The 25617-nt window shown below is 32.4% G+C and overlaps 2 non-coding genes across 2 annotated transcripts; one reads left to right on the top strand and one right to left on the bottom strand.

Annotated features, from left to right (window-relative positions):
* The first annotated feature begins 5088 nt into the window (after positions 1 to 5088).
* On the top strand, positions 5089 to 5176 carry TRNAM-CAU (transfer RNA methionine (anticodon CAU)). Its single transcript is given in 2 exon segments — positions 5089 to 5126; positions 5141 to 5176. It is a non-coding gene; the product is annotated as a tRNA-Met (tRNA).
* Positions 5177 to 18910: 13734 nt separating this feature from the next.
* Positions 18911 to 18998, bottom strand: TRNAM-CAU (transfer RNA methionine (anticodon CAU)). The gene is given in 2 exon segments: positions 18911 to 18946; positions 18961 to 18998. It is a non-coding gene; the product is annotated as a tRNA-Met (tRNA).
* Between the last annotated feature and the right edge of the window lie 6619 nt (positions 18999 to 25617).

Raw genomic sequence — 25617 nt, forward strand, 5'->3', positions numbered from 1 at the left:
CAAATATCAGTCTTATTGATATCTGATATGCTACTGGGATTATGCCACAAATTGATAACAAAATTACTAACCTCGCCATCAACCACATCCCAATCACTTTGATAAAAACCCGCAGGAAACCCATCAGGCCCAGGGACCTTCCATGGTTTCATCGAAAATAGAGCAACTCTCGCTTCATCCTTGTCAATATCCTTCCCAGCTGAGATAAATCATCACTGCATAACTCTGGAAAGCTAACCTTGGACTGCTCCCAGGTACACCAATGATTAGGATTCCTAAACAAACCTTTGTAAAAATCAGAAACATGCTTCCTCAATACGTCTGAATCCGACAACCACTCCCCATCTTCATTCTTCAACATAATGATCTTATTCTTCTTCCTCCTAGCAATAGTATGCATATGGTAGAACTTTGTATTACGATCCCCATCATCCAACCACCTAGTTCTGGATCTCTGGTGCCACATGAGCTCCTCTTGGTTCAAAATGCAACTAAGCTCCTTCTGAAGATTAAATTCCAGCTTTCGCATACCTCCTATATTATCATGCAACTGAAGTCTCCGTTGAATTCCTTCAAGCCTCCTCATAATATAATTTTTGGTTCGTTTAATTTTATCAAAGGAGTCAAATTTCCATTTGTCAATGCCTATAACAACATTTTTCAAATTCCCCACCACATCAGTGCCTTCCCTCCAGACTTCCTTAAGCATGTTACTATAAGAATCATTAGACAACCAAGCATTTTCAAACCGGAATGGTTTCTCAAACCAACCACACTGATCCTCCTTAAAGTTAATAAGCATAGGGTGATGGTGAGAAAAATCCACCCTCATCAAAACTTTAACAAAGGCATCAGGATACATCATTCTCCACTCATCATTACTTAGGGCACGGTCCAGCTTCTCATAGATGCACTGACCACCACGAAATATAGGACCTCTCCAAGTGAAAACTGGACCTCTAGCCTCCACATCACTAATATTACATACATCCATTCTGTTACGTAACTTCTTACATCTACTCGTAGAAGGCATTGCATCACCTCTCTTATCACTCACATAAGCAATGTCATTAAAATCTTCCGCCAGCATCCACAGATCACACATATTTCTGGAAATATCCTTTAACTCATCCCACAAAACGTTTTTGCTGTTCTCATTTGGTCTAGCATAAACCGCAGTGAAATTCCACTTCCTATCATTCTCATCTTTAATACTCACATGAATGTATTGCTCCTACTTCTTACACACGTGAACATCCATGTGATTCGACTTCCAACCCTTGACAATACCTCCAGCAAAACCACTATTATCGATGCTCTATATCCTATCATAACCAAGCTTCTTGAAATCTTTACTTAGCAATGAAGGATCACATCTAGTTTCGACAATTATCAACGCAGATGGCTTGTATTTACTCCCATAAATATTACAGTACGTATAAAACTCCTTGCTAGTGGCACCCCGAAAATTCCACACCAAAATCTTATTATTTGTAAACATCACTAAACACATAAAAGAAGAAGAAAGAATTGTGTCCAATCATAATGTTTCACAAACGATCTCCTCTGCATCCTCGTCCTCCAGCTCAAATCCACCATCCACCTCCTTACCATTCTTTGCTTCCTCAATTATATAATTTTTATCACCAAAAGTGAAGTTATGAATATTTTTGGACATGTTTCTTTTATCAGGTGGTTCGTCAACTTCAATACACTCATTTGCATGGATTATATCCAATGAGGTCCCGCCACTGTTAATTCCACTATGTCTATCCTTTCTATTTTTGTCTCCGCCTTTACCAGCATCCTTGTTATTAACTAAATTAAAAGTATCATATGTGTTGGAATGTTGAGAGTCTCCAATATAAAATTTGCCCAATAAGCCTTCAACACCTGAGGTACTAATCCCACCATTTTTTTCTTTAATTTTAATACCACCACATGTTGTCAGATTACTGGTCTTCTTTTTCTAATTTTCCTGTTGCTGTCTCCTTCCTCCACTTCCAACAGTAACCGTTGTTTTATCTTGTCCCACCTCTTTATTACACTCCTCAATCATATCAAGCCACTTCCTAGTGTCGTCATAATTATTCAGAATATTGTTATTAATGCCCACAATCTCATTAATATTATAAGAAATAGTCTTGGAAACCTCCATAATCTCCTCATCATTACTTTCCTCATTACCACCAACCTTGCATATTTTCCTCTCTCCTGCTTAGAAGTAATTCTATCAAGTTTGATCGTTCTTCCTATGCGATTACCAAATCCTGTTAAAGCTTTTGGACTGTAATATTCGATAGGCAATCCAGAAATACGCACCCAAACAACAACCTCCTCTATCGTATCACTATCAGGCTGGAAATTAGGCTTCCAATCTTTCACAGTAAGGTAGTGATCATATATGAACCAAGGTCCATTAGCCATCACAACTTTATTATCATCCTCATGATAGAAGGCAACCAGATAGTAGTCATTGCTCAAATCAATGATGTTGATAACTCCATTCCGTACCCACATTTGTTTGAGTCTGTTTTCAAGTGCCTTATATCATATTCTCCTCCCCCAACAACTTCACAATTACCCCCTCCTCCATGGTCTCTGCATCCTCTCCTCCTCCTCAGCAGAAAATATGAACTTAGGGCATTCATATCCTCCAATCAATTCTTCATCTATAGTGATGTCACCGTTAGTATCCTCCATAACTTCATCCCCTCCTACTTCTGGCACCAAAATATCCGAAGTCTTTATTCTCCCTTGCCCAGTTATGATGTCTCGAAAGGAGACAATCGGCCCACCACACGTACCTTCCATCCTAATACCATTCTCCTCACTGCTATTCTTGACTTTCTTAGTGCTACGCTCTTGCAGATCCACCTCTACAATACTTTTCCCAATCTCCGCCGGCGTCGTGATAAACCCTAGCAGAGGATTAGAGCTCATAACTGGTATACTTTTTTGTTTGTAGATAAATATATATTATTGATTAAATAAAAATATATGACAAATGTTTGTCAAGCCATTGACACGTAAGAAAAAAACTTTATGAATTATCAATATGTAATAAAATAGTGAATAAATATATATTACTAATGTAAATATATATAAAAAATTAGTGACACAAACATTTGTCACGAATTAATATAAAAGTATGGAAAAATATTTTTGGTAAAAAATTTATATATATTGATTTTAAATGTGTATACAAAAAATGAGATGCATAAAAAAGTGGGAAAATATGTCATCGATTTAATATTTAAAAAATTTAACAGATGGGTTAAATTTATAATTAATAAATTTATAAAAATGTAGGATAAATAGAAAAATATATGTAAAATCACAAGACTAATTTCTAAATTAAAAAAAAAATCAATTTTGCTTTAAATTTTAATTTTTTAACTATATAAGTTAACTGGTCAGATATTTGTGCGGGTGCACGGTTAAATTTATTTAATACGATACAAATTATATTTAAACACATATTTAAATATGAAAGTAACTATTAATTTTAAAATGAATAATAATTATATAAACTCAATTGTATTAAAATACAAGAGAGAAAAAGGACTCGTGTGATGAAAGAAAAAAGAATATTTAATATTTAAAAATAAGTATGTTATCATTTAAATTAAATAAAGTTTTTAATAAAATAAAATATATATTGTGCTAATATTGACTCATAAAATAGAAATTTTATTTGGTACAATATAAAATATATTTATATACAGATATAAATTTGAAATGAGTTACTTAATTGAAAATGAAAAATAATTATATAAATTTAATTGTATTAAATAATCATTCAAGAAGAAAAAATGACTCGTGAAATGAAGAAATAATTTTTTTCTTATATTTCAAAATAAGGGTGTTGTCTTTCAAATTAAGATAAATTATTAGTTTAAATAAAATAGACATCTAGCCGATAATGACCCGTGAGATTAAAAAATTATTTGATATAATATAAAATTTATTAAGATACACATGCAAAATTTGAAATGATTTACTGAATTATAAAATGAACAACAATCATATAAATTTAATTGTATTAAAATGAATCATTTTTTTTAATAAGCAATTTGTAGGAAAAATGAATCGTGAGGTGGAGAAAGAAAAAAATTTAATATTTAAAAATAAAATATTTATCTTTCAAATAAGATAATGATGGATTAAAATAAATATTATGTTGACAGTGACCCATGAGATAAAAAATAATTTAATTATTAAAATTAAAATTAAAATTTTAATATTTTTAAAAATTATAAATAAAAGATTAAAAAAATTAAAAAATAAACTGTCACACTGCAAAAAATAGAGAATTTTTGAAAACATGTGACACTTGAGAGTTATTAAGAAAATCTAGATAAAATAAAAAATATTTAAAAAAAAATCTTTTACAGGTTTAAAAACAAAACCCTCTAAAAAAATATATTTTAAGTCTTAAATTTAAAATAATAAAATCCATTTTATGTGTTTGATTTTAAAATGTGACTTATTGATGACAAGTACTCCCTCTGTCCCAAAATAAGTGTCTTTTTAGCCCTAAAAAGTTGTCCCAAAATAATAGTCTCTTTACTTTCCCAATGCAATATTAACCAACTTTTATCAACTTTACCCCTTATCTACACTCTTTTCAAGACATGATAATATATAACACCCAATAGTAATTAAGGGTAATTTTGTAAAAATGTTATCTTTATTGACTCAATCATTACTTTTCTTAATCTGTGTGTAACATCCTTAAACGACATTTATTTTGGGACGGAGGGAGTAATATACATAACGCTATTTTATGATGGAGTAGCCTAGGCCTTACATCATTTGCTATCATTTGTGTGATAGTTAATCTATACAGAATGCAGTATATAAAAAAGCTTATTTCAATGGCAATAGGGTTGATCATACTCTTGCTAATTTTGTCTAATAATAAATTAGAAAGAAAAAAATATATAAAAGCTTATTATTATATTACTGTATTTGAGGAGAAATAAGTGAACAAAAAAGTTACCATGGATTTATACGGACTAAAAGGACCAAAAAAGATATGTTAATAAAAGGATAGGTAAGTATGGATTGACCAATGAGTATCAAGGGGTGGTGGCGCAGTTGGCTAGCGCGTAGGTCTCATAGCTTTCTGAGAGTAATCCTGAGGTCGAGAGTTCGAGCCTCTCTCACCCCAAAATATTTTTTATCAACATTTTTATGTACAACTTGCCATGTGACTATGTGAGATCATGTGCCTCGTATCTTTCTGATCGGATTTTCTTTTCATTCTTTACCACCAGACATGAGTTTAATATGGAATTGCAACTGGCTTATATTTAATTTACCATTGGAAAAAATAAACAAATGGGATTCAAGTTCTTCTACGCTTAATTACATATCATACTGTTTACAAGCAATTATATACTTTCAAAATAAATTGTCTTATTGCTTTTGCTTATGCACACTTATCCACAATCAGGTTTTTAAGACAATATAGAACTTGTAATATTCGGCAGCTTATTATTTTATTTTTTTGGGAATACAAAATTTGTGTAATTATTTTTTCTTTTAAATATTTCATTTACAAAATTTTCATAAATTTTATTATTATTGTTATAATAAAATATAAACTATGGTATTTATCATTTGAGTCTTGTATTATACAAGTTGTATTTGCTAAATTTACAATTATGAGAGAACAATGATCTGCTCATGTAATAGCTATAAGGGGTCGTGTATTTCCTTTTTTGAAATTTGTGTCTAACTTTAAACTTGGAGATTTTAGGGTATTTATAGAGTCCTATGGATGTAACTAAGAGTGGATCTCATAACTCATTATCAATAATGAGAGGCAGAGTGTGAGACCTCTTTCTCCAAATCACAGGAAAACAATTTCCCCTTCCTTGACACCCTTTCATCGTTATATTCATCTGGGATGCATGAGATAGACTGTGTGAGATGTTCTAATCTATTTCGATGCCACTTCTGACGCTCACACCCGTTTTGGGAGTGGGAGGCTACCCCACTTTCTACCCTTAGCTGGACTTTACCAAAATGTACTTTATCACGGGCCATAATAAGTTATCCCAGTCCACAGTCCCTCAAGTACGAGGCCTTGGAAATGACAACATGATTTAATTTTGATGTTGTTAACTGATAATTTCGACAGTAGTTGGGTCAAAGAATAAAACAAAGTATTTTTTTGTGCTTTGGGCTTCGATTCGATAAGATGGGACAAAAGCCCAAATTATTAGGATCGAACAGTCGTATTCGTTGACAAACATTGAACATGGTGTGTTTCTGTAGGAAGACCGTTAGGGTCGAATTAGTATAAGTAAGAGTCTTAACGTTAGGATTCAGAGTGTTCACTTTGTACAAAATACTCAATATACTCAAAGTACCAGCGTAGAGAAAAGAGTTTGCAGAGAATGTACGTATAAGAAACGCCATTGCTTTCTGTTTCAAAGTTATTTACTTTATCAATACAGAGTCATTTACATACTTTAAAGTTCCTTTATTTTCAGTCGAAATCTTTACTTAGAAACATTTATATATCTTCAAGTCTATTTAATTTCCAGTTGAAACCTTTATTTCAGTTGTTTAAATCCTTTAAGTCGAAAGTCTTTTAACCTGTATTCTTAATAGTTATAACATTTAAGACGTCTCTAGAATTTCTATCAACAAAGTATCCTTATTAAAACATGAATCCCATTGTAAGTATAATCACTAAAACTTATACGCATGTCCTAGGATCAATCTAGTCGATCCTATAAGTTACCAAAACATTCAATTTGGAAAACTAGCGGTTGTTTTACCAGAAATTACTGTAAACAAACGTACTACCATTTTGAAGTTCCGTGAATTTTCTCCAACGACGTACGGGTCGAGTTCCTCAAGCGGACATGAGACGAGTTCTTGAAGCGTCAACTAGGGCATCACGTGCAACATTAAATGCTAATAAAGATGGATTCACCTCGGGAAGCAAAGTCTGCAGAAGACCCTTGGCTCGCCAACACGAGTCAGAATGAGATATGTGGCGGTTCATTCTGTAACCTTTGGTGTGTATTTAACTGAAGGAAATCATAACCTACATTACCTAGGTTTTCCGCTTTTATAAGGGAAGCCCTTGGATTTTTAGTACTTACGTTTATCCAAAGCTTCTGTTTCAAAACAAGAAAAAATGTATTCAACCTTTATCTAGTCTCCATCTTCCATGCAAAAAGTTACAACCTCTTCCTCTCTTTTTTCAACTTTATTTTTTCGGAAATGACAATTATTAGGGAGTTAGACTATAGGGGTAATGTAATTGAGCCTTCCCACGGTAATAAACTCGTGAAGTTGTACGAATATTGCATGAACAATTCCATGTGAGTTGATGGAACAATTGACTATATGTTCCTCAAAGTAGGAACATTTGGGAGCTACAGTAGCACCTTTGACTCTAATAGTGATGGTGACTCTCTTTCTTCATATTTTTCTCATGAAATTTGACTCTATGGATGGCAACCAGTTCAAAAAAGTGCTCAAGAGTAGAGGAATTTGATGGATTCAAATACTGCAGTGTTAGTTCAACTAGAGGTGATTTCAAAACAGTTAGCTAGAGCCACCATAGTCTCGAAAAATATGAGTCAGGTTCATAAGCTACAATGTGATTTTTATAGGAGATGGACATGCAAATGGAAATTATGTACTATAGGGAATCGGTGTTGAAGCCAATCATCAAACTTTCATAAGAATAATCCTTATTCCAACACCTATAATCCTTATTGGAAAGATCATCTGAATTTTAAGTGAAGCAATAATCAGACTTTGAATGCAAATGAAGGTGTTCCACAAATTCCTCAAGCACAAAAACAAAGAAAATTATCTCAACTTCAAGAACCTCTCACTCAATTTATGGAGGCGGCTCAAGCAAATTTCGAACATTTAGAGAATAATCAAGAATTTATCATCAAGAATCACGAAACTATAAGTAAGAACACTGAAGCTTTCATCAAAAATCTAGAAATACAAATTGGTCAGTTATCCATAAATGGATAAATTATTTAAAGGGTTTAGCTTCGAACCCAAATTAACTATCCATAAATGGATAAATTATTCGACAAAGGTAGAAGCAAATGTTCCTTGGTGAATTTACAACACGACCCTTCCAAAATTACACGAATGCCTCACTTGCAAAATACCTTACTCGAAAGCACTAAAAAAAATTCTAAAGGAGAGAAAAAGAGAAAAGATTTTTAGAGAGATACTGAGGAATGAGATACGAGAGCTCATGTTTCTGGATGTGAAACTATGAGGAAAGAGATCTCTATTTATAGGCTAGAGGTTGGAACAAAAATTTAGGCCAGAATTGATAAGCCAATCGATTGGCATTATGGACCGCTCGATTGGTTAGCCTAAAATTAATCGATTAGAAAATTTTAAAAGTAAAGAATATATATATATATATATATATATATATATATATATATATATATATATATATATATATATATAGCCGTTAACATTGATTAAGATTGACCATAACAAAAATTGCCCATTATTTTTCTGACAACTCCCGATTTTTGATTAAGATTAGACCATAACAAAACTTAGACCTTAATGTTTTAAATCCATGCCAACAAAAATCGGGAGTTGTCAGAAAAATAATGGGCAATTTTTGTTATGGTCAATCTTAATCAATGTTAACGGCTATATATATATATATATATATATATATATATATATATATATATATATATATATATATATATCTTCTTTACTTTTAAAACTTTCTAATCGATTAATTTATGGCTAACCAATCGAGCGGTGCATAATGCCAATCGATTGGCTTATCAATTCTGGCCTAAATTTTTGTTCCTACCTCTAGCCTATAAATAAAGGTATCTTTCCTCATAGTTTCACATCCAGAAACATGAGCTCTCGTATCTCATTCCTCAGTATCTCTCTAAAAATATTTTCTCTTTTTCTCTCCTTTAGAATTTTTTTCGTAGTGCTTCCGAGTAAGGTATTTTGCAAGTGAGGCATTCGTGTAATTTTGGAAGGGTCGTGTTGTAAATTCACCAAGGAACATTTACTTCTGCCTTTGTTGAATAATTTATCCATTCATGGATAGTTTATTTGGGTTCGAAGCTAAACCTTTTAAATAATTTATCCATTTATGGATAACTAACCAATTTGTATTTCTAGATTTTTGATGAAAGCTTCGGTGTTCTTACTCATAGTTTCATGATTCTTGATCATAAATTCTTAATTATTCTCTAAATGTTCGAAATTTGCTTAAGCCGCCTTCATAAATTGAGTGAGAGGTTCTTGAAGTTGAGATAATTTTCTTTGCTTTTGTGCTTGAGGAATTTGTGGAACACCTAGATTTGCATTCAAAGTATGATTATTGCTTCACTTAAAATTTAGACGATCTTTCCAATAAGGATTATAGGTGTGGGAATAAGGATTATTCTTATGAAAGTTTGATGATTGGTTTCAACACCGATTCCCTATAGTACATAATTTCCATTTGCATGTCCATCCCCCATAAAAATCACACTGTAGCTTATGAACCTGACTCATATTTTTCAAGACTATGGTGGCTCTAGCTAACTGTTTTGAAATCACCTCTAGTTGAACTAACACTGCAGTATTTGAATCCATTAAAGTCCTCTACTCCTGAGCACTTTTTTGAACTGGTTGCCATCCATAGTGTCAAATTTCATGAGAAAAATATGAAGAAAGAGAGTCACCATCACTATTAGAGTCAAAGGTGCTACTGTTGCTCCCAAATGTTCTTACTTTGAGGAACATATAGTCAATTGTTCCATCAACTCACGTGGAATTGTTCATGCAATATTCGTACAATTTCACGAGTAAAATTGGTGTGTTAGTCACGTTTCTGCATTGATGTTGTGTGAAAACACTATGTATTATATCACCATAGTTTCATGCGGATCCCGGGCATAGGCCTACCTTGGCCGTATGGTGGATCCGCCTATGTGCGTAACATTAAAAAAGTTAGACAACTTCCAACACTATTCCTTCAAAATAGTTTTATCCTACAAAAAGTTAAAAAAAACATTAAAAGAATATCAAACGATAAAAACCCTAATCACAAAAGTTATTTGTTATAAACCCTAAATCATTTTTTAACAAAACTCTAACTTTAATAACAAATAATAATATTCTTTTTAAATCAACAACCACCAATATTTATCATACTCTAAGGTGTTGGAAAAACGATGAACCAAATGATAAAACAAATATTATTATTAAGAGTATGGAGACAGAGAGGAGGAATACATATTGATGGTGAAAGAAGCAGAGAGGAAGAACTGATATGAGAAACTGATGGTGGTGACTGGTGGTGTTGAGAGGGAAGATAGGGAGAGTGGCGCAACACTTAGAAGAGTGAGAGAAATAAGGTATTATGCTTGTGCTGAGATTAGGTTATTTAGATTTTTACATAACTGGGTTTGGGTTGAAGCTGGATTGGGTCTAATTTTTAAAATATAGCAAAAATATGAAAATTTTACCTCGTACCTCTACAATTATACTCATACCCCTACACGAAAAAAAATTGGACCAAAAAATATCCTTGTATAAATAATTTATATTTTGAAATTTTTTACTTTATCTCACATTTCAGAAAAGCTCTTGGAACACCAAAAAATATATAAATCGGAACATATTTTCAAAGTCATTCGATTTACAAAAATACACACCAGAACACTTTTTGAGAGTGTTCCGGTAAAGAAACTGTCAAAACATGTTGCGGTAAAGAAATTCATATCGCAACACTTTTTAAAAGTGTTCCCGTATTCAAAAAAAAAAAAATTCATTTTGCAATTTCAGCAACAAGTTAAAACCATGGCCTAAAGTAAATAGACAACTATTTTAAACCGTTACTGTAAATCATTTAGCTATTTCTTTAACCGGAACACTTTCAAAAAGTATTCCGATATCTTAATGATACACTCTATCGGAAAACTTTCAAAAAGTGTTCCGGTAATGATAATTTTCTCCTAAATTAGTCTCAGCAACAAGTTAAAACCGTGGCCTAAAGTAAATAGACACAATTTTAAATTATTGTTGTAACTCATTTAGCAATTTTGTTTAAAGAAACAGTTTCGTTACTTTAGGCAACAATTTCGAAATGTTGCTAAAACTCATTTAGCAATTTTTTGGTGTAGTAAAAATTGAAATAGTAAATTGGTTATAAACATTGAAGGGTAAAACTGGTATTTTTGAAAATTATAGGGGTACAAGTCTAATTGTAGGGGTACGATGTAAAATTTTCCAAAAACATCGGTCGGGTTTGGTGACCGACGGGCCTTAAAATAAAAAGCAAAACTGACCAAGTTAAACCGCCATTACCCTTTTGACTCAACCGTCAACCCGTACATCCGAACCGGCCCGACCAATTGACTAAAAAATACTTGTGGTTCGGTCGGATTCTCTCGGACGGTGTATTTCTATCCACCCCTAATTCACCCCCCTTTCTTGTTCGTGGATTCATGTCCAACAAGTGGCATTAGAATCTAAATCCTGATTATGAACTAACTGTGTCAAGAAGAAGATGACTTTTAACACATGTTTAAACACGATCTCTTTTCTAAACACACCTCCACTATTTAACGGTGTTAGGTTTGAAATATGGAAAGCTAGATTTAGAAAATTTATTCAAAGTATAAATAGTGAATTTCGTGAAACTATAATCAATAGTCCGTTTATCCTTGCTCACCAAATAGTTGGATAAGTAGTAAATAAATATGATTTCCTTTAGACAAAGAAGAAAAGAGAAAATTTAAAATAGATTTCAAAACCAAGAGTTTTATAGTATTGTCTCTAAATATTAGTAAATTTATTTATGCTTATAATTTCCGAACTGCCAATAAAATGTGTGATACTCTTGAAATGATATATAGAGTCTCTCAAAGTATTGGAAAAGCGAAAATGAACATCTAAGGCGAGAAAGATGAAGAATACTTTTATAAGTATTTTTCAAAACTTAAAAATGTTAGAAATTATATTAGAGTGTTTCTCACTATCCAATATCTAAGAATTAAGAATTGGAAACTAAATCCAATCCTTAAATCGAAAAATGGAAGTTTTCATAAATTTCAGGAAAAATCTAAGTAGAAGGCAATCATTGAAAATTGAACGAACTAGTTCAATTACTCAAAGATGAAGAAGCAAGCACAAAAACTGAAAAATCATTAACTTCGTCAAACTTCAATTAAACAACTCTAATGGCTTCCCTCAAAATAACATACTCAGTAGTTGAACAATCTTCGAAAGATTTATCATCGAATGAAGGAACCTCATTGCAAGAGGTTGTGAAGAAGAAGTATTTTCCAAGGGAATCTTCAAAAAAAGAAAAAGAGAAGAGACATCAACCTCGGGAAGAACTATAGAAGAATATTCTTCCAACGGAAAATATGAAATTTGCCTAAAAGCATACTATGAGGAAGATGATTTTTGAGGTAACTAAACCATCCTATAAGCAACCGTTAAAATTAGTGCAAAGTTGGTTGAAGAAAATGATAAACTTAAAAAATGCAACTTAGACCTTAAGAAGTATTTAGGGGTTCTTGAAGAAAGCAATAAACCACTTAAAACCGGATTTACAACTTATTTTTCTTAAGAAAATATTTCTAAAAATGTTTTAAATCCATGCCAACAAAAATCGGGAGTTGTCAGAAAAGTAATGGGCAATTTTTGTTATGGTCAATCTTAATCAATGTTAACGGATATATATATATATATATATATATATATATATATATATATATATATATATATACTTTTTAAAATTTTCTAATCGATTAATTATATATATATATATATATATATATATATATATATCTTCTTTACTTATAAAATTTTCTAATCGATTAATTTTAGGCTAACCAATCGAGCGGTCCATAATGCCAATCGATTGACTTATGAATTCTGGCCTATATTTTTGCCAATCGATTGACTTATGAATTCTGGCCTAAATTTTTGTTCCAACCTCTAGCCTATAAATAGAGGCCTCTTTCCTTATAGTTTCACATCCAGAAACATGAGCTCTCATATCCCATTCCTCAGTATCTCTCTAAAAATATTTTCTCTTTTTCTCTCCTTTAGAATTTTTTTCGTAATGCTTTCGAGTAAGGTATTTTGCAAGTGAGGCATTCGTGTAATTTTGGAAGGGTCGTGTTGTAAATTCACCAAGGAACATTTGCTTCTACCTTTGTTGAATAATTTATCCATTTATGGATAGTTTATTTGGGTTCGAAGCTAAACCCTTTAAATAATGTATCCATTTATGGATAACTGACCAATTTGTATTTCTAGATTTTTGATGAAAGCTTCAGTGTTCTTATTCATAGTTTCATGATTCTTGATCTTAAATTCTTGATTATTCTCTAAATGTTCGAAATTTGCTTGAGCCGCCTTCATAAATTGAGTGAGAGGTTCTTGAAATTGAGATAATTTTCTTTGTTTTTGTGCTTGAGGAATTTGTGGAACACCTAGATTTGCATTCAAAGTATGATTATTGCTTCACTTAAAATTTAGACGATCTTTCCAATAAGGATTATAGGTGTTGGAATAAGGATTATTCTTATGAAAGTTTGATGATTGGCTTCAACACTGATTCCCTATAGTACATAATTTCCATTTGCATGTCCATCCCCCATAAAAATCACACTGTAGCTTATGAACCTGGATCATATTTTTCGAGACTATGGTGGCTCTAGCTAACTGTTTTCAAATCACCTCTAGTTGAACTAACACTGCAGTATTTGAATCCATTAAAGTCCTCTACTCCTGAGCACTTTTTTGAACTGGTTGCCATCCATATAGTCAAATTTCATGAGAAAAATATGAAGAAAGAGAGTCACTATCACTATTAGAGTCAAAGGTGCTACTGTTGCTCCCAAATGTTCCTACTTTGAGGAACATATAGTCAATTGTTCCATCAACTCACGTGGAATTGTTCATGCAATATTCGTACAACTTCACGAGTAAAATTGCTGTGTTAGTCACGTTTCTGCATTGATGTTGTGTGAAAACACTATGTATTATATCACCATAGTTTCATGCGGATCCCGGGCATAGGCCTACCTTGGCCGTATGGAGGATCCGCCTATGTGTGTAACATTAAAATAGTTAGACAACTTCCAACACTATTCCTTCAAAATAGTTTTATCCTACGAAAAGATAAAAAAAAACATTAAAAGAATATCAAACGATAAAAACCCTAATCACAAAAGTTATTTGTTATAAACCCTAAATCATTTTTTAACAAAACTCTAACTTTAATAACAAATAATAATATTCTTTTTAAATCAACAACCACCAATATTTATCATACTCTAAGATGATGGAAAAACGATGAACCAAATGATAAAACAAATATTATTATTAAGAGTATGGAGACAGAGAGGAGGAATACATATTGATGGTGAAAGAAGCAGAGAGGAAGAACTGATATGAGAAACTGATGGTGGTGACTGGTGGTGTTGAGAGGGAAGATAGGGAGAGTGGCGCAACACTTAGAAGAGTGAGAGAAATAAGGTATTATGCTTGTGCTGAGATTAGGTTATTAAGATTTTTACATAACTGGGTTTGGGCTGAAGCTGGATTGGGTCTAATTTTTAAAATATAGCAAAAACATGAAAATTTTACCTCGTACCTCTACAATTATACTCATACCCCTGCACGAAAAAAAATTGGACCAAAAAATATCCTTGTATAAATAATTTATATTTTGAAATTTTTTACTTTATCCTCACATTTCAGAAAAGCTCTCGGAACACCAAAAAATATATAAATCGGAACATATTTTCAAAGTCATTCGATTTTCAAAAATACACACCAGAACACTTTTTGAGAGTGTTCCGGTAAAGAAACTGTCAAAACATGTTGCGGTAAAGAAATTCATATCGCAACACTTTTTAAAAGTGTTCCCGTATTCAAAAAAAAAAAAATTCATTTTGCAATTTCAGCAACAAGTTAAAACCATGGCCTAAAGTAAATAGACAACTATTTTAAACCGTTACTGTAAATCATTTAGCTATTTCTTTAACCGGAACACTTTCAAAAAGTATTCCGATATCTTAATGATACACTCTATCGGAAAACTTTCAAAAAGTGTTATGGTAATGATAATTTTCTCCTAAATTAGTCTCAGCAACAAGTTAAAACTGTGGCCTAAAGTAAATAGACAAAATTTTAAATTATTGTTGTAACTCATTTAGCAATTTTGTTTAAAGAAACAGTTTCGTTACTTTAGGCAACAATTTTGAAATGTTGCTAAAACTCATTTAGCAATTTTTTGGTGTAGTAAAAATTGAAATGGTAAATTGGTTATAAACATTGAAGGGTAAAACTGGTATTTTTGAAAATTATAGGGGTACAAGTCTAATTGTAGGGGTACGATGTAAAATTTTCCAAAAACATTGGTCGGGTTTGGTGACCGACGGGCCTTAAAATAAAAAGCAAAACTGACCAAGTTAAACCGCCATTACCCTTTTGACTCAACCGTCACCCCGTACATCCGAACTGGCCCGACCAATTGACTAAAAAATACTTGTGGTTCGGTCGGATTCTCTCGGACGGTGTATTTCTATCCACCCCTAATTCATCCCCCTTTCTTGTTCGTGGATTCATGTCCAACAAGTGGCATTAGAGTCTAAATCCTGATTATGAACTAACTGTGTCAAGAAGAAGATGACTTTTAACACATGTTTAAACACGATCTCTTTTCTAAACACACCTCCACTATTTAACGGTGTTAGGTTTGAAATATGGAAAGCTAGATTTAGAAAATTTATTCAAAGTATAAATAGTGAATTTCGTGAAACTATAATCAATAGTCCGTTTATCCTTACTCACCAAATAGTTGGATAAGTAGTAAATAAATATGATTTCCTTTAGACCAAAGAAGAAAAGAGAAAATTTAAAATAGATTTCAAAACCAAGAGTTTTATAGTATTGTCTCTAAATATTAGTAAATTTATTTATGCTTATAATTTCCAAACTGCCAATAAAATGTGTGATACTCTTGAAATGATATATAGAGTCTCTCAAAGTATTGGAAAAGCGAAAATGAACACCTAAGGCGAGAAAGATGAAGAATACTTTTATAAGTATTTTTCAAAACTTAAAAATGTTAGAAATTATATTAGAGTGTTTCTCACTATCCAATATCTAAGAATCAAGAATTGGAAACTAAATCCAATCCTTAAATCGAAAAATGGAAGTTTTCATAAATTTCAGGAAAAATCTAAGTAGAAGGCAATCATTGAAAACTGAACGAACTAGTTCAATTACTCAAAGATGAAGAAGCAAGCACAAAAATTGAAAAATCATTAACTTCGTCAAACTCCAATTAAACAGCTCTAATGGCTTCCCTCAAAATAACATACTCAGTAGTTGAACAATCTTCGAAAGATTTAACATCGAATGAAGGAACCTCATTGCAAGAGGTTGTGAAGAAGAAGTATTTTCCAATGGAATCTTCAAAAAAAAAGAAAAAGAGAAGAGACATCAACCTCGGGAAGAACTATAGAAGAATATTCTTCCAACGGAAAATATGAAATTTTCCTAAAAGCATACTATGAGGAAGATGATTTTTGAGGTAACTAAACCATCCTATAAGCATCCGTTAAAATTAGTGCAAAGTTGGTTGAAGAAAATGATAAACTTAAAAAATGCAACTTAGACCTTAAGAAGTATTTAGGGGTTCTTGAAGAAAGCAATAAATCACTTAAAACCGGATTTACAACTTATTTTTCTTAAGAAAATATTTCTAAAAATGTTTTAAATCCATGCCAACAAAAATCGGGAGTTGTCAGAAAAGTAATGGGCAATTTTTGTTATGGTCAATCTTAATCAATCTTCTCTTTTAAAATTTTCTAATCGATTAATTATATATATATATATATATATATATATATATATATATATATATATATATATATATATATCTTCTTTACTTCAAGAACTAAAAATCCAAGGGCTTCCCTTATAAAAGCGGAAAACCTAGGTAATGTAGGTTATGATTTCCTTCAGTTAAATACACACCAAAGGTTACAGAATGAACCGCCACATATCACATTCTGACTCGTGTTGGCGAGCCAAGGGTCTTCTGCAGACTTTGCTTCCCGAGGTGAATCCATCTTTATTAGCATTTAATGTTGCACGTGATGCCCTAGTTGACGCTTCAAGAACTCGTCTCATGTCCGCTTGAGGAACTCGACCCGTACGTCGTTGGAGAAAATTCACGGAACTTCAAAATGGTAGTACGTTTGTTTACAGTAATTTCTGGTAAAACAACCGCTAGTTTTCCAAATTGAATGTTTTGGTAACTTATAGGATCGACTAGATTGATCCTAGGACATGCGTATAAGTTTTAGTGATTATACTTACAATGGGATTCATGTTTTAATAAGGATACTTTGTTGATAGAAATTCTAGAGACGTCTTAAATGTTATAACTATTAAGAATACATGTTAAAAGACTTTCGACTTAAAGGATTTAAACAACTGAAATAAAGGTTTCAACTGGAAATTAAATAGACTTGAAGATATATAAATGTTTCTAAGTAAAGATTTCGACTGAAAATAAAGGAACTTTAAAGTATGTAAATGACTCTGTATTGATAAAGTAAATAACTTTGAAACAGAAAGCAATGGCGTTTCTTATACGTACATTCTCTGCAAACTCTTTTCTCTACGCTGGTACTTTGAGTATATTGAGTATTTTGTACAAAGTGAACACTCTGAATCCTAACGTTAAGACTCTTACTTATACTAATTCGACCCTAACGGTCTTCCTACAGAAACACACCATGTTCAATGTTTGTCAACGAATACGACTGTTCGATCCTAATAATTTGGGCTTTTGTCCCATCTTATCGAATCGAAGCCCAAAGCACAAAAAAATACTTTGTTTTATTCTTTGACCCAACTACTGTCGAAATTATCAGTTAACAACATCAAAATTAAATCATGTTGTCATTTCCAAGGCCTCGTACTTGAGGGACTGTGGACTGGGATAACTTATTATGGCCCGTGATAAAGTACATTTTGGTAAAGTCCAGCTAAGGGTAGAAAGTGGGGTAGCCTCCCACTCCCAAAACGGGTGTGAGCGTCAGAAGTGGCATCGAAATAGATTAGAACATCTCACACAGTCTATCTCATGCATCCCAGATGAATATAACGATGAAAGGGTGTCAAGGAAGGGGAAATTGTTTTCCTGTGATTTGGAGAAAGAGGTCTCACACTCTGCCTCTCATTATTGATAATGAGTTATGAGATCCACTCTTAGTTACATCCATAGGACTCTATAAATACCCTAAAATCTCCAAGTTTAAAGTTAGACACAAATTTCAAAAAAGGAAATACACGACCCCTTATAGCTATTACATGAGCAGATCATTGTTCTCTCATAATTGTAAATTTAGCAAATACAACTTGTATAATACAAGACTCAAATGATAAATACCATAGTTTATATTTTATTATAACAATAATAATAAAATTTATGAAAATTTTGTAAATGAAATATTTAAAAGAAAAAATAATTACACAAATTTTGTATTCCCAAAAAAATAAAATAATAAGCTGCCGAATATTACAAGTTCTATATTGTCTTAAAAACCTGATTGTGGATAAGTGTGCATAAGCAAAAGCAATAAGACAATTTATTTTGAAAGTATATAATTGCTTGTAAACAGTATGATATGTAATTAAGCGTAGAAGAACTTGAATCCCATTTGTTTATTTTTTCCAATGGTAAATTAAATATAAGCCAGTTGCAATTCCATATTAAACTCATGTCTGGTGGTAAAGAATGAAAAGAAAATCCGATCAGAAAGATACGAGGCACATGATCTCACATAGTCACATGGCAAGTTGTACATAAAAATGTTGATAAAAAATATTTTGGGGTGAGAGAGGCTCGAACTCTCGACCTCAGGATTACTCTCAGAAAGCTATGAGACCTACGCGCTAGCCAACTGCGCCACCACCCCTTGATACTCATTGGTCAATCCATACTTACCTATCCTTTTATTAACATATCTTTTTTGGTCCTTTTAGTCCGTATAAATCCATGGTAACTTTTTTGTTCACTTATTTCTCCTCAAATACAGTAATATAATAATAAGCTTTTATATATTTTTTTCTTTCTAATTTATTATTAGACAAAATTAGCAAGAGTATGATCAACCCTATTGCCATTGAAATAAGCTTTTTTATATACTGCATTCTGTATAGATTAACTATCACACAAATGATAGCAAATGATGTAAGGCCTAGGCTACTCCATCATAAAATAGCGTTATGTATATTACTCCCTCCGTCCCAAAATAAATGTCGTTTAAGGATGTTACACACAGATTAAGAAAAGTAATGATTGAGTCAATAAAGATAACATTTTTACAAAATTACCCTTAATTACTATTGGGTGTTATATATTATCATGTCTTGAAAAGAGTGTAGATAAGGGGTAAAGTTGATAAAAGTTGGTTAATATTGCATTGGGAAAGTAAAGAGACTATTATTTTGGGACAACTTTTTAGGGCTAAAAAGACACTTATTTTGGGACAGAGGGAGTACTTGTCATCAATAAGTCACATTTTAAAATCAAACACATAAAATGGATTTTATTATTTTAAATTTAAGACTTAAAATATATTTTTTTAGAGGGTTTTGTTTTTAAACCTGTAAAAGATTTTTTTTTAAATATTTTTTATTTTATCTAGATTTTCTTAATAACTCTCAAGTGTCACATGTTTTCAAAAATTCTCTATTTTTTGCAGTGTGACAGTTTATTTTTTAATTTTTTTAATCTTTTATTTATAATTTTTAAAAATATTAAAATTTTAATTTTAATTTTAATAATTAAATTATTTTTTATCTCATGGGTCACTGTCAACATAATATTTATTTTAATCCATCATTATCTTATTTGAAAGATAAATATTTTATTTTTAAATATTAAATTTTTTTCTTTCTCCACCTCACGATTCATTTTTCCTACAAATTGCTTATTAAAAAAAATGATTCATTTTAATACAATTAAATTTATATGATTGTTGTTCATTTTATAATTCAGTAAATCATTTCAAATTTTGCATGTGTATCTTAATAAATTTTATATTATATCAAATAATTTTTTAATCTCACGGGTCATTATCGGCTAGATGTCTATTTTATTTAAACTAATAATTTATCTTAATTTGAAAGACAACACCCTTATTTTGAAATATAAGAAAAAAATTATTTCTTCATTTCACGAGTCATTTTTTCTTCTTGAATGATTATTTAATACAATTAAATTTATATAATTATTTTTCATTTTCAATTAAGTAACTCATTTCAAATTTATATCTGTATATAAATATATTTTATATTGTACCAAATAAAATTTCTATTTTATGAGTCAATATTAGCACAATATATATTTTATTTTATTAAAAACTTTATTTAATTTAAATGATAACATACTTATTTTTAAATATTAAATATTCTTTTTTCTTTCATCACACGAGTCCTTTTTCTCTCTTGTATTTTAATACAATTGAGTTTATATAATTATTATTCATTTTAAAATTAATAGTTACTTTCATATTTAAATATGTGTTTAAATATAATTTGTATCGTATTAAATAAATTTAACCGTGCACCCGCACAAATATCTGACCAGTTAACTTATATAGTTAAAAAATTAAAATTTAAAGCAAAATTGATTTTTTTTTTAATTTAGAAATTAGTCTTGTGATTTTACATATATTTTTCTATTTATCCTACATTTTTATAAATTTATTAATTATAAATTTAACCCATCTGTTAAATTTTTTAAATATTAAATCGATGACATATTTTCCCACTTTTTTATGCATCTCATTTTTTGTATACACATTTAAAATCAATATATATAAATTTTTTACCAAAAATATTTTTCCATACTTTTATATTAATTCGTGACAAATGTTTGTGTCACTAATTTTTTATATATATTTACATTAGTAATATATATTTATTCACTATTTTATTACATATTGATAATTCATAAAGTTTTTTTCTTACGTGTCAATGGCTTGACAAACATTTGTCATATATTTTTATTTAATCAATAATATATATTTATCTACAAACAAAAAAGTATACCAGTTATGAGCTCTAATCCTCTGCTAGGGTTTATCACGACGCCGACGGAGATTGGGAAAAGTATTGTAGAGGTGGATCTGCAAGAGCGTAGCACTAAGAAAGTCAAGAATAGCAGTGAGGAGAATGGTATTAGGATGGAAGGTACGTGTGGTGGGCCGATTGTCTCCTTTCGAGACATCATAACTGGGCAAGGGAGAATAAAGACTTCGGATATTTTGGTGCCAGAAGTAGGAGGGGATGAAGTTATGGAGGATACTAACGGTGACATCACTATAGATGAAGAATTGATTGGAGGATATGAATGCCCTAAGTTCATATTTTCTGCTGAGGAGGAGGAGAGGATGCAGAGACCATGGAGGAGGGGGTAATTGTGAAGTTGTTGGGGGAGGAGAATATGATATAAGGCACTTGAAAACAGACTCAAACAAATGTGGGTACGGAATGGAGTTATCAACATCATTGATTTGAGCAATGACTACTATCTGGTTGCCTTCTATCATGAGGATGATAATAAAGTTGTGATGGCTAATGGACCTTGGTTCATATATGATCACTACCTTACTGTGAAAGATTGGAAGCCTAATTTCCAGCCTGATAGTGATACGATAGAGGAGGTTGTTGTTTGGGTGCGTATTTCTGGATTGCCTATCGAATATTACAGTCCAAAAGCTTTAACAGGATTTGGTAATCGCATAGGAAGAACGATCAAACTTGATAGAATTACTTCTAAGCAGGAGAGAGGAAAATATGCAAGGTTGGTGGTAATGAGGAAAGTAATGATGAGGAGATTATGGAGGTTTCCAAGACTATTTCTTATAATATTAATGAGATTGTGGGCATTAATAACAATATTCTGAATAATTATGACGACACTAGGAAGTGGCTTGATATGATTGAGGAGTGTAATAAAGAGGTGGGACAAGATAAAACAACGGTTACTGTTGGAAGTGGAGGAAGGAGACAGCAACAGGAAAATTAGAAAAAGAAGACCAGTAATCTGACAACATGTGGTGGTATTAAAATTAAAGAAAAAAATGGTGGGATTAGTACCTCAGGTGTTGAAGGCTTATTGGGCAAATTTTATATTGGAGACTCTCAACATTCCAACACATATGATACTTTTAATTTAGTTAATAACAAGGATGCTGGTAAAGGCGGAGACAAAAATAGAAAGGATAGACATAGTGGAATTAACAGTGGCGGGACCTCATTGGATATAATCCATGCAAATGAGTGTATTGAAGTTGACGAACCACCTGATAAAAGAAACATGTCCAAAAATATTCATAACTTCACTTTTGGTGATAAAAATTATATAATTGAGGAAGCAAAGAATGGTAAGGAGGTGGATGGTGGATTTGAGCTGGAGGACGAGGATGCAGAGGAGATCGTTTGTGAAACATTATGATTGGACACAATTCTTTCTTCTTCTTTTATGTGTTTAGTGATGTTTACAAATAATAAGATTTTGGTGTGGAATTTTCGGGGTGCCACTAGCAAGGAGTTTTATACGTACTGTAATATTTATGGGAGTAAATACAAGCCATCTGCGTTGATAATTGTCGAAACTAGATGTGATCCTTCATTGCTAAGTAAAGATTTCAAGAAGCTTGGTTATGATAGGATATAGAGCATCGATAATAGTGGTTTTGCTGGAGGTATTGTCAAGGGTTGGAAGTCGAATCACATGGATGTTCATGTGTGTAAGAAGTAGGAGCAATACATTCATGTGAGTATTAAAGATGAGAATGATAGGAAGTGGAATTTCACTGCGGTTTATGCTAGACCAAATGAGAACAGCAAAAACGTTTTGTGGGATGAGTTAAAGGATATTTCCAGAAATATGTGTGATCTGTGGATGCTGGCGGAAGATTTTAATGACATTGCTTATGTGAGTGATAAGAGAGGTGATGCAATGCCTTCTACGAGTAGATGTAAGAAGTTACGTAACAGAATGGATGTATGTAATATTAGTGATGTGGAGGCTAGAGGTCCAGTTTTCACTTGGAGAGGTCCTATATTTCGTGGTGGTCAGTGCATCTATGAGAAGCTGGACCGTGCCCTAAGTAATGATGAGTGGAGAATGATGTATCCTGATGCCTTTGTTAAAGTTTTGATGAGGGTGGATTTTTCTCACCATCACCCTATGCTTATTAACTTTAAGGAGGATCAGTGTGGTTGGTTTGAGAAACCATTCCGGTTTGAAAATGCTTGGTTGTCTAATGATTCTTATAGTAACATGCTTAAGGAAGTCTGGAGGGAAGGCACTGATGTGGTGGGGAATTTGAAAAATGTTGTTATAGGCATTGACAAATGGAAATTCGACTCCTTTGATAAAATTAAACGAACCAAAAATTATATTATGAGGAGGCTTGAAGGAATTCAACGGAGACTTCAGTTGCATGATAATATAGGAGGTATGCGAAAGCTGGAATTTAATCTTCAGAAGGAGCTTAGTTGCATTTTGAACCAAGAGGAGCTCATGTGGCACCAGAGATCCAGAACTAGGTGGTTGGATGATGGGGATCGTAATACAAAGTTCTACCATATGCATACTATTGCTAGGAGGAAGAAGAATAAGATCATTATGTTGAAGAATGAAGATGGGGAGTGGTTGTCGGATTCAGACGTATTGAGGAAGCATGTTTCTGATTTTTACAAAGGTTTGTTTAGGAATCCTAATCATTGGTGTACCTGGGAGCAGTCCAAGGTTAGCTTTCCAGAGTTATGCAGTGATGATTTATCTCAGCTGGGAAGGATATTGACAAGGATGAAGCGAGAGTTGCTCTATTTTCGATGAAACCATGGAAGGTCCCTGGGCCTGATGGGTTTCCTGCGGGTTTTTATCAAAGTGATTGGGATGTGGTTGATGGCGAGGTTAGTAATTTTGTTATCAATTTGTGGCATAATCCCAGTAGCATATCAGATATCAATAAGACTGATATTTGTCTGATTCCCAAAGTAGAGCAACCTCAAAAGATTGCTCAATTTCGACCTATTTCCTTATGCAATACTCTCTATAAGATCATTACTAAAGTTCTGGTTGGCAGATTGCAACCGGTTTTATTAAAGCTGGTGTCCCCATTTCAGACTGGATTTGTTCCTGGAAGAGCTATACATGAGAATATTATTATTGACAATGAAATCATGCATAGTATGAGACAAAAGAAAGGGAAGAAGGGCTTCTTTGCAGTGAAAATTGATTTATCTAAAGCCTATGATAAACTTAATTGGGAGTTTATTTGGAGGATTTTGGAGGAAATTAAGTTGCCTAAGAAAATGATTGACCTTATCATGCATGGAGTTATTAGTTTGGAAACCAATGTGAATTGGAATGGTAATAGAAATGAGTTTTTTAGACCTCAACGAGGTATTCGTCAAGGAGATCCTATCTCTCCTTATCTTTTTGTCTTATGTATGGATAAACTTGCCCATTTAATTGAATATGAGGTTGCTAGCAAGAGGTGGAAGCCATTTCGTGTTGGTAAGAATGGGATTGAAATTACCAACTTAATGTTTGCTGATGATTTTCTTATCTTTGGAGAGGCTAAGAAGGCTCAATTGGAGTGTGTTAAACGTACTCTGGACAAGTTCAGCAGTATGTCGGGGCAAGATATTAGTTTTGAGAAGTCGAGTATTTTATTCTCCAACAATGTGACTAGAGGTTTGCGCTTGAAGTTGTGTGCTAATTCTGGATTTAAGGAAATTAGTAGTATGGGCAAGTATTTAGGTGTTCCTTTAAAAGGGAAAGCCCTAAGAAGGGGAGATTTTGATTATATTATTGAGCAAACTGCGAAGAGGCTTACTAGCTGGAAATCCATACACCTTTCTCTTGCTGGGATGATTACGCTTTCCAAGAGTGTTATTGAGGCAATTCCGATATACCCTATGATGACTAATATGCTTCCGAAAGCATGCATTAAAGAGATTCATAAAATGCAGTGTGCTTTTATATGGGGGGATACGGACCAACATAGGAAGTACCATGATGTTAGTTGGCAGAACATTACTACGAGTAAGGATGCTGGAGGTTTAGGGTTGCGTAATCTTGACATGATGAATCAAGCCTATATATTGAAGTTGGGAGGACAAATTATAAATGGGGATGATGAGTTGTGGTGTAGGGTGCTTAAGAGTAAGTATAAGGTTTTAGATGTTTCCAAAGATATTCATGCTAAAAATACTGATTCGAATCATTGGAAGGCTATATCCAAAACGTCTCCAAGGCTTTTGAATATAGGGAGATGGAATATTGGTAATGGTAGTGCTACTCATGCATGGAAATATTTTTGGGTGAGTAGAGGAGAAAGTATTAAGGAGAAAGATGTGATTATTCCTACTGCTCTTGCAGAAGCCAAGGTGTGTGATCTGGTTGGTGCTAATGGTGACTGGAACTGGGAGTTACTAGATTGGCTTCCTAATGACATTAAGCTGCAAATTGCTGCTATACATCCGCCGGTTTTTGATAATTCTGACGAC

This window comes from Vicia villosa, linkage group LG3, assembly GCF_029867415.1.
Source record: "Vicia villosa cultivar HV-30 ecotype Madison, WI linkage group LG3, Vvil1.0, whole genome shotgun sequence".
NCBI lineage: Eukaryota > Viridiplantae > Streptophyta > Magnoliopsida > Fabales > Fabaceae > Vicia > Vicia villosa.